Raw genomic sequence first — 10,808 nt, 5'->3', positions numbered from 1 at the left:
TGCGCCGGGTAAGAGGCCCCCTCACAGCCCCTCGTAAGGTCATCCTGAGCCTCCTGGTCGACCCAAAGCGCCCAATTTTCCCATGACACCTGCTCCCTGGGAAGCTGGTCCTTCCCGTGCAGCGGGATCTAGCGGGAGAGGCCCCAGAAGACTCCACCCGAGGCTGCGTCCGCATGGTCCTGAGAGTGGCCGGGCAGCCCCAGTGGGGATGGGGCGTGGTCGCCCCCCTTCCCGATCCCGCCTCCCCTCTCCGCAAGCCCTGCAGCTGGGACGGAGAGCAAGCTGTCGCCAGGCCAGAACAGGAGCCAGCCCGTCCCACTGTGTCCCTCATTTCAAAGCCTCGGCATGGAGGGCCCGGTGGCCCTGGCGGGAAGAGTCTCTGGGAAGAGGAGTTTTGATTGCTGACTTTTTTTATTTTTCACAGTATCAGCAACTGCAGGGGACATTTGCCTGAGGCGACTGGCCATTCACTTCATTTGCGTTTCTTCTTTTTCATTACCGTCCCTGTCCGTTGCACGATGCGTCCGAATCGCGGGCAGCCAGCGGTAGGAAAATGCCCACAGCCTCCTGATTCCTCGGGACCATTTCTCACCGAGCTCAGGCAGCCTCGCTGGGGAGAGTGCGGTGTCTAGAAAGAAGCAAGAACAGATTTTAGTGAGGAATACCAGCATTGGAGCGGGGACAAAAGGATGGACGCGGTGAACAGATGGGAGGGTGTTTAGCGAAGACTCATGATCTATGTGAACAGTGCAGGCTGGGACCTCCCTTCTTTTTGTTTTTGATGCATCAGGGTATGATATGATAGGATATGACAGGACGTGTCAAAAATTTAGGGGAAAATAAAACCCTGGGTTTTTTTTTTTTTTGAAACATCAAACTATTGCTATCAATAGGAACAGCAACTGTTCAAAAATTTGTTTCAGAACTGCCAAGAAGTGAGCGTTCGTGGAAAAAAAAAGTATTTTTCCCTGCTGTTTGCAAGGTGGACACAAATGAAAACAGTAGGAGGTTGACAACTTGGCACATGTCTAATAAATCTGAGGCATAAAAAGTCAACAATTCACCGTTCAAGAAAGCATTACCGGAATAAAAAGTGCTACGCGGAGAAAGAATAACCATTAAAAAATAGATTTTCTGAATTCAGTAAGTAATTTAGCCCTCAGAGCGCCGGTCTTCAAAACAAGGAAGCTTTTTCTTTCTCCCCGTAAGAGAGAGAGGGGCAGTGCTGAGCTCAGAACGGAGTGCCCTGCTGCATCTGAAATGAACCAGGTGAAAAGGCAGCTCCCAGAGAGCAGATGTTAGGGGCTCGGAGGGCTGGTGACAGGGGTCAGAGAGCGGGGACTTCCAGATCCAGGCTGCTCAGCAGCTCCACGCAGGAGCGGGCTTAATTTGACAAGGTGGTCCAGTTATAGGGAATTCACAGATCGCGGTCCATGCCAAGCAGATTTGGCCACCAACAGCACGTCTGCGGCTGGCCAAGAGGACGGCAGGTGGGCGGCCGTCCCTGCTCTCCCCGCGCTAACGCCACCGACAGAGAGGCAGAGCCCCGGCGAGGGCGCGGGGAGCCTGGCCGGAGAAGCCGAGGGCTTCAGAGGTGGGACGAAAGAAGGAATCGCGGTCCTCGAATCAAAATAGGGATGGTTTTTGTTCTCACCATTTTCTGTTCAAGCTCCTAATTCTTTTTTGCCACCACGATGAGTATGGCGGGAAGGAAGATTTTAAACGAATGTGAAAACTGTTGGTAATTCTCATGCAAGTCTCATGTAAACAAAAATATCAGCATTAAAGTTATGAATCCTAATGTGTGGCACGGAGCTAAAATCTGTATCTTTTTGAATTAGAGGAATATAGATATACAGCACTGGGTAGCGTCTCTGTGCAGTTCAGGAAACTGACACAGTCTCTCCAATTTATAGGGAAATTGACATAATTTTGCAAAAATGCAAAACCATTTGTGAACTGGGTTTTGCATAATGGGATTAATTTGGTTGACTGTCATATCCACTATGCTGCAAAATGCAAGTTAATCACAACATCATTGTGAGTTTTTTTAAGGGAAGAAAGAGAAAGGAAGAAAGGAAAGGCATTTCTCCCCCCCTCATCCGACTATCTTTTCATTAAGAGAAAATACCCATTCTTCTAGTCTGCACCTTAGGTAGCTTCAGGAAATAATGCTAGATGAATTTTGCAGTGGACGCCTCCATGAACTGAGCCGAATTGGCCTACCTCCAACGAGAAAAATTAACAGCTTTCATAGAAGCATGAAAAATTGCTTCCAAGGAAAGTCCGTCCTGTATGCTCTGTGTATGCGTGCGTCTGCTCAGAGCTACACTGCACAATAGGGCTGGGGCCGTATCACACACGTTTTGTCGCCACACTCAGTTCCGTAGTGTCATTATTGTGAACCCTCTTTCCATCTACAGACAAGATCTAGATTATTCGGGAAGGTACCGGTTGTATCCAAGAAGGCACGATACGTGACTACGCTCGTCAGAAAAGCTAGGTTAAACCATGGCAACAAATAACCCAGAGTCTTCATGGCTCAACACAAGAGCTGCTGTTTCTTCTGCCTAGGTGTAGGGCAGTGGGGGGAGGTCTTCTCACGGGGGTGCCATAGCCTCCCCCCTCCCCACTGATAGTACTTTATCTAGACACAGGCTCCGTTGAGTGCCCAGTCAGGACAAAGGGAGCAGGGGAGCCCAGTGAGTCCCCCGACCCTCAGTTTCTGCCTGGGAGAGACACTTTCACCACTGCCCGCATTTCCTTGCCCAAAGCAAGTCCTGTGGCAGCACCTATCTTCAGGGCAGCAGGGAGGACCAGATCTGTCCACGCGTCACAAAGGCCACGGTCACGTGTGGAATTTGTCTGTATCTCTCCACCGCTGTGAGGACTGGCCGTGAATCTGCCCAGCACGTCTCCTCTAGATGGCGGGAACCAGTGTGATGGAGAAGGGTCTCCTCCCTGCAGGGAAGGACTCGGCACAGGTGTCATTGAGCCTCGAATCAACTCAACCCAACGAGGACCAAGAGCCCACCTCAGGCCGGACACCGGAGAGGGGACGGTGACGAGGAAGACCTTCCTCTTGTCTGAAGGGAAGGACAGAATGAGCTCCGATACCTTAGGGCAAAGCAAAGTATCCTAAGTAGCACGGCTGACAAGCACAAGATGGGGCGCCTGGGTGGCTCAGTTGGTTAAGCGTGTGACTTCGGCTCAGGTCATGATCTCGCAGTCCGTGAGTTCGAGCCCCGCGTCGGGCTCTGTGCTGAGCTCGCGGTCCGTGAGTTCGAGCCCCGCGTCGGGCTCTGGGCTGACGGCTCGGAGCCTCGAGCCTGCTTTGGGTTCTGTGTCTCCCTCTCTCTCTGCCCCTCCCCCCCTCAAAAATAAAAATTAAAAAATTTAAAACCTTAAAAGAGCATCCGAGTGTGATGTGTAGGGAGCAAAACTCAGGAAGGCTTCCCAGGAAGAGACATTTCTACTGAGTCCCGAAGGGCCCAACAGGTGGGAGAAGGGAGGGGACAGCAAGGAACAGAGGCGTGTGTGGGAGACAGCGAGCGCTCCGGTTTGGGAAGAGCTGAGGTTGGCAGAGGGAATCGGTGCTCGGTGGCGGGTGTCGCGGCAGGTGGAACCCGGGCATTTACACTTGCTTTGGCAGCTCCGGGCAAGAACGGCTCCCGTGTCTCCCTGTCGGCGTCCCGGGTCTGGAGGCTCATGTATGGGATGCTTGTGCCAGTGTCACACCGTCAAGAAGACAACGCCCTCCGGAGTCTCAGGTCCCCCTTCCGAAGCATGTCGGCCGGGTCACCTGGACGGTGATACCTGACCTCCCTCGGCCTGTTTTCTCGTCTCGGTGGGTTTCACGTGTACGCGGGATGGTTGTTCAGAGAGCTTGAGCGGATGATGTCTGAAGGACCCAGCACGAGACGCTTGCTCCTGAGAAGCTGTGGTTGCTGGTAAGAGTTTATTGTTAGTTCGGTTTTAAGGAGAGAAACTGCTGATTAACTACATGGACCCCTATGGGGGCTGCTCAGCTGATAACAATTGCCCTGGTGGCCCGCGTGTCCCATTCCCCTGCCCCTCCAGCTGTGGCTGGTTTACCCACAGGTAGAGACGCCTCACGGCGCACCAGAAGGCTCTGTTCCCGAGACTGTGAGACTTGGACGAGAGACCCATGGAGCCACATCACCGCATGGTGTGCCCCAGGGAGCTGTTAGAGGTCGAGGCTCAGCTGTGGGGCTGGGCCCCGGGTTCTGCGGACCACCCCAAAGTCCTCTCGGGGGATCCCACTGTGCGGTCAGGACTGCCAGAGTGGCCGTCACAGCTGGCCTCCCAAGTAGCCTTGGCCAACAAAACAGGCTTCTGAGGTAAAGGACTCCTGTTCCTCCAAAGGACTTCCAAGTAAGATTGGCTCGTGATCGATTTGATTCCTTTGATTCGAACAATCGTCACTGGTCAGTGGGTGGCACAGGGCAGGCTCCCGTGGGAGCAGTCCCTGGGCGTCTGAGTGAGCAGGAGGGGGCAGCCTCCGACCACAGAGAAGCTCCACAGGGCAGGGGGTGCAAACAGCGCCCACGCTGCACGAGCATCTCCAGGCGTGGGTGCTCTGACTCCGAGGGTTTGTCCTGCCGCTATGCCCACGTAGACCCGCCTGGATTCTGCTTTGCAGGGAAGCCCCCAGGTGTGGTGACGAGCTCTGGTCCAGAGAGGGTGACAAGCTGGCCTCCAGCCCCAGTGTCAGGCTTGTCTTATTTCCCTGGGGCTGGAGGTGGGGGGAGGAAGGAGGAGCTAGCTTTATCGGTGCCCTCTATGTGCCACACGCTGATTCACCTACTTCTAAGCTCGGCCACCTACTTCTGACTCAATGGGCAGTGGTCTCAGTGTGGCCCCAGCCATAGGTGGAGGGGAAACGAAGCCCCTCGCTTGTGGTCACCGGCTAGAAGGGATAGATGGAACCTGATTGCCAGTCCTAGCCTCTGGGATGCCAATGGTCTGAGCACTGGGCAGGTACTTCTCAAGGGATTAAGGAGGAAAGAAAAATAAAGGTAAGAGAGAGGCAGACAAAAGGGAGAAGCGGGCACTCCCCACTCCCCCCCCCCCACACACACACCAAACCACGAAAAGAATCAGCCCCTCAAAAGTTCTTTCAAACATTTAGCCCCCTGCGTCTTGGTAAAGTTCCACACTGTTTCTGGAGCACGGAGGGGCACCCTGTATCCATACGCTTGATGTAAAGGTGCTAATCCCAAGACTAGGAGGCCACCGGCTATTGACCAAATATAAAAGTAGAAACAGCTTGACAGACAGACAAAGCTTTAAAAACACTGAGGCCTGGGTCCTCCTCCAGGAGATGCTGGCAACTGATCTTGGATGCATCCTAAATGCGCAGAGGTTTGAAAGCTCCCCAGCCCTGTAGCGGTGAGCACACCCCGCATCCAGAGTGTGGTTGCTAATGCCCTTCTCCGATAAAAAGAGCCAGGGGTCTGTGGAGAAAGGGTCGGTTCTAGAATGGGGGCAAGGAATATGAGACAGGCGCATCTTGTGATGCCAGAAAGTAAGGAGGTGCTAAAACACAAAACCAGACCCATAGTGCCGCCATGACGGGGATATGTCAGGAGGACACGGGAGCAATGGAAAGGACCTCCACTGGCTGACACGTTTGAGCAAATACATGAACGAGGCAGTGTCGGAATATAACTCCAAGTCTACACCGAGTCCATCCTGCCATAAAGAAGTGATTGACTAAAGAAATGAAGACGGAGGAGAATCTGCTCTGCAGAATTTCAACTGATTTGTGTGGACCCTCCACGCCGGAGGAGGTGGAACAGAGTTCTCTGCTCCTGGAACATGCTGGGCTGCTCACAGGGCCTTCCTGCCCCCAAGTACAGCATATGGACAGGGGGAAAGGGCAACCTTCCACGGGGGGATCCCCAACAGACACCGCCTTGGCCACGTGATCACGTTTGACATCAACAATAACAAGTGCCCTGACGGCAGGCACCCTCCATGGGATTTCTGGGACCTTCCTCTCCTAGACGCGTAAATGCAGTCTGTCTTAGCCCGTTCTCTGCTCTCACAAAGTACCATGAGCTTGATGGATTGTAAACAGCAAGCAAGGAGTCCTCACAGCCCTGGAGCCTGGAAATCCAAGATCAGGGTGCCTGCGTGGTCCAGCAAGGGCCCTCTTCTGGTTTGCAGACTGCTGACTTCTCGCCGTTTCCTCACCTGGTGGGTAAAGGAGCTGGTGGCCTCTGCGGCTTTTTCTCACAAGGGCACCGATCCCGTTCGCGAGGGACCTGCCCTCCTTATCTGATCACCCCCAGAGGGCCCACTTCCAAATAAAACCACCCTGGGGATGAGATTACAAAATGCGAGTTTGGGAGAGACATGCCGTCCGTAACATTACCCATAAGAAAACCATCCAACTCAATCTGAGAGACAACTCAAATTGAGAGACACTCTTCAAAATGCACAACCAACCTTCCTCAAAACCGGCAAGGTCATTACTCTCAGCGAAACCTGAGAGGCTCAGCCAAGAGGAACCTAAGGAGACCTGATAACTGAAGTAATGTGCTGTCCTGGACGCAATCCTGGAACAGAAGAAGGTGAAAGCTCAGGAGATCTGAATAATACATAGACTTCGGTTCATACTAATGCATCGACATTGGTTCGTCAATTGCGACCGACATACCATCGTAATAGACAAGGCTACTAACGGGGGAAACTGGGTGTGTGGCATGTGGGGGCACTATATTGTCTTTGTAATTTTTCTGTAAGTCCAATTATTCTACAATTAAAAGTTTACTGGGAAAAAAATGCCACTCCCAGGGGATTTCACTGGACAGTTGGCGGGGGGGCGGGGGGGGGGAGGGGCGGGGGGCTCTGCCTGGGACCCTGTGTGCGTGGCTCCGCCATAATGGGAACGTACTGGCATCACCGGGCCCCTTTGCTATGCGTTTCTTAACCAGGATAAGAAGTGATCCATATGGGAGGCGTGGGGGTCTGTCTGAGAACGCCGGACAAAGGAGACCCGTCCCGTCACTCTGGTTCAGTCCCCCCGTCCTGCATCACACTCTGTGGGCCCCCAGGTAAGGTTTCCTTTGCCTGGCAGGGTCCCTGTGCCGGAAACATGGAAACCAATCCCTCTCTGCACTTCTGTGCTGACACAAGAACAGACATTGCAAATGGATATTCGTGCTCCTGAGAGGCTGTGTGAACACAGTTGAAACTCCGGGCTCTGTGCCTCTGTTCCTATTACATACATGGTGACGGGCTCCTGAAGCCAGTCGGTCACCCTGGGGAGGTGGGGAGCTGCACGGGGCTGCCCCAGGCCGCGACAGGGGGGCGCGGAGGCCCCCAGGAAGTTTTCCATCCTCTTCCCAACCCTTAGCCTCCTCCCCCCCAGATGTCCCTTGGCCATGGAGGGGGCCTGGTGGCCACCTCCCTGAGGACCAACACGGGCCTAGGAAAGGACGTCCTTGTCCAAGCTGAGCCAGCCCCCGGGGCCAGGGTTTGGCCTCCAAGTGGTCTTTGTTTGAAGATAATCTGCGGGGCGGCTGGTGAGCCATCAGCAGGGGGCCAGGCCGACCCTTCTCCTCCACAGTGCATCCCAAGGGGCGCCCTCAGGAAGGGACAGACGCCTCGGGCCCCTGAACCGGCATCCGCCTCCCACCCCCACCGAGATGGGAAACTTGCGTGGCGGACCCACAGACTTGTTGCTAGGAAACCGCAGGAGCAACCTTTGTGATCTCACATATGCTTAACACAATAATAAATAATGGTTAACACGATAATAAATAAACAAATAACAATAATTATAACACGCCCCAAGCCTGTTGTTTCTCCAAAATTAATTTATGATGAATTACGGCTCAAATTCCTTGGAACACGAGCAAGGGGAGAGGAGGAGAACTTCTTTTATTCGCCATCAGGCACAGAAGGGGGTGAGAAACGGCCTCTCCCTGACCAAGCTCTTCCCGGGCCTCTGGGGACCCACGGGAGGCACCCAGAAGGGGCTCTCCTCCTTGCCTGTGCCCCTCACACCTCCTCTCCCCTGCCTGCTACAGTTAAGTTTTTTAGATACTTTACTTGCATTTCTAATTCAGTTATTCCTCTGAAATTTATTCAAAGGATTTATGCTTATGAAATTATAATATAATGCTGCCTATATGCCAATGAGCTGCAGGCAAAGAAAATAATTTTCTTCAATTTACAGTTATGAGGCTGGAGGAAAATGATGCCTTCTTATCACCTCTTTCTCTCTGTGTGTCTTGGCATTTTTTTAAGTCTTCAGAAGGCAGGAGCTGATGATGAATCCTTAAGCAGATCACACTGATAATTGTATTTCAGAGATGGCAGCTCCGTTGAATGCTGTCCACCGCCCGTCGCCAGTCACTGGAGGTACCGGTGTCACCCGCTCCTTGTCTCAGAAACTCAGCCTCGGTACCGCCAGCTCGCCGGGGATGTTGTTAGATCGTCCGAGAGGATTATTAGTGGAAGGGAAATTTACGGATGACACTTGGTAACAATTAATCAGGAGCTGTTGATAAAGTTAAGTTGGTTCTCTTATCCCTACCCCCTCCTTGAGCTATAGACGTTACGTCTATATGTCTAGGTATAGACATCTAATCGTAATAATATGCAGGCCTTGTTCCGATTGTCAAATGCCTCATTTTGTCACTCTGTTTGATTAATGGACCCTTTGGAGTCCCCAAAAAGTCCTCGTAATACAAATAAAAAGAATCATAAATATTGAATAAGCTCACAGCACAGTTAACCTTGACTACATTTTGGGACATTCTCGGAGAAAGTTTGCTATACGGAAAATAAATTGCTGTGGGGATTAAAAAAATATGCGCCCTCACACCAAATTGGAGATTTTGGACAATGTCACCCCTCTCACCTTGTCACTCTTATTAATCTGGTGTGATTAATTAGTTTAGTTAGCTTTACGTTCAGGCCAGCAAAGGGCCGGACGGCTAGCATACTAGGGGCCCCGTGCCCCATCTGCCAAAGGGATTCGGGGGCGAGGAGGGGCCGGAGCTAATGGGGACAGCTCTGTAACCCCGCGCGGCACAAAAACGGGGGATGTGCACAGGCCGTTTCGTACGTCACGTATGGGCAAGAGCCTGGAGGGGGCCTGGGGACTCTCAGCTGCTTTGGCAAAGGCCTTCTCTCCGTGGGTGGGTTCTCATCATGGAAACGCTCGGTTCTCTCAGACCCGAGTCTGCCCTCAGTAGCCGGGGCCCTTTGAGATGCCCCCTTACATACAGATCGCAGACGGGACCGGTCAGTTGGCCCGGAACACCGATCCCAGCTAGGCTGTAATGACCTGCTGATTTCCTTCAGCCCCTAGCCTGTGGTGAAGGGCTGGCTGGAGGCTGAGGCCCGGACCTACTTCTGCAGTGTGGTTGGTGCATGCCCGTGGGCACAGATTTGACCGCCCTGCTCTCGGTTTGCTCACCTGTGGACTGGGCGTTCTCACCTCATAGGATGGTTATAAGGATGAAATGAAACAAAGGAAAAAAATGTGGCACACTGTCAAGCATATAAACAATACTCTGGGGGCACCAGGCCAGTCAGTTAAGCGCCTGACTCTTGAGTTCGGCTCAGGTCATGATCTCACAGTATTCCTGGGTTTGAGCCCCGCTTCGGGCTCTGTGCACTGACCTCATGGAGCCTGCTTGGGATTCTCTCTCTCTCTCCTTCTCTCTCTGCGCCTCCCCTGCTCACGCTCTCTTTGTCTCTCTCAAAGTCAACACATAAACTTCAAAAAAAAAAAGAAAACAGCCTCCGTAGTGGGTAGAATTGTGCCCCCCCACCCCGAAGAGGTATTGATGTCTTAACCCCTGGTACCTGTGGGTGTGACCTTCTTAGGTGTGGGCTGATGTAATTGGGTTGGAACCAGGTCACAATGGAGCAGCGTGGGTCCTCATCCAATGACAGGTGTCCTTGTAAGGAGACAGAAATGTGGACACAGACACCCAGGAGAAGCCATGTGACCACAGAGGCAGAGATAGGAGTGATGGATCTCTGAGGCATCCAGGGGCCTCCAGAAGCTGGAAGAGGAGAGGAAAGATCCCCCCGCCCCGCCCCCAGAGCCTTCAGAGGGAGCGTGGCCCTGCTCACACCTTGATTCTGGGCTTCCTGCCTCCAGGACTGAGAGACTATGTTTCTGTTGTTTTGGCCACGTTTTCGGTGCTCTCGTCCTGCAGCCCCGGGAAACTGATCCATGCTGTCGATGGCAACCGTGATTTGGTCTGTGGGGAACAAGAGCAGCAAGGCTGAGGACTCGGTCTGGTCTGCGTGGGGCTGGTTTCTCCCATCCGTGCTTCCCCAGGCAGAGTCAGGATCACGCCGGCGGCCTCCCGCCGCTGATGGGGCTGCGGTGGAGGCCCGCAGGCCCGCGGCCCTACCTGCCAGGTGAGGGACTGCATTGGGGTACCCTGGCACTCCTGAGGGCCAGCTCTCGGTCAGTCGTCCTAACCCAGACCCCGCGGAAGTGCTGCAGAGGCAACGTGACCCGTGATTCAAGGGACAGGGATTCATTCCGGTGTACCGGTTTATGTGGCCTTTTCTCAAGTTCCATTGTTATTTTTAGATACAGGCAAAATTCAAAAGAACTCAACTACCCTAATACGCCCCAGGAAATTATCTGCTGAAACATAAGGCGCCTCACGTGAGGTACCAAATATATAACGGAGAAGTTGCAAGTGAATGCAATTTTGTATGCGGAGACTTATTTTCCTGTTGACGTTTCGGGATAAATCCAAGAACTTATTTCCTCCTAAGTGAAAACGTTGGCCCCCGTCACA

General features: G+C 53.0%; 1 long non-coding RNA gene across 1 annotated transcript; it reads right to left on the bottom strand.

Moving 5' to 3' along the window:
• Nucleotides 1-7,887: 7,887 nt before the first annotated feature.
• On the bottom strand, nt 7,888-9,819 carry LOC131489900 (uncharacterized). Its single transcript, XR_009250810.1, has 2 exons — nt 9,664-9,819; nt 7,888-8,533 (listed from the first exon to the last, which is right to left on the bottom strand). It is a non-coding gene; the product is annotated as an uncharacterized LOC131489900 (long non-coding RNA).
• Nucleotides 9,820-10,808: the final 989 nt, after the last annotated feature.

Source organism: Neofelis nebulosa, chromosome 11, assembly GCF_028018385.1.
Source record: "Neofelis nebulosa isolate mNeoNeb1 chromosome 11, mNeoNeb1.pri, whole genome shotgun sequence".
Lineage (NCBI taxonomy): Eukaryota > Metazoa > Chordata > Mammalia > Carnivora > Felidae > Neofelis > Neofelis nebulosa.
This window is presented reverse-complemented; position numbering and strand designations above follow the sequence as displayed.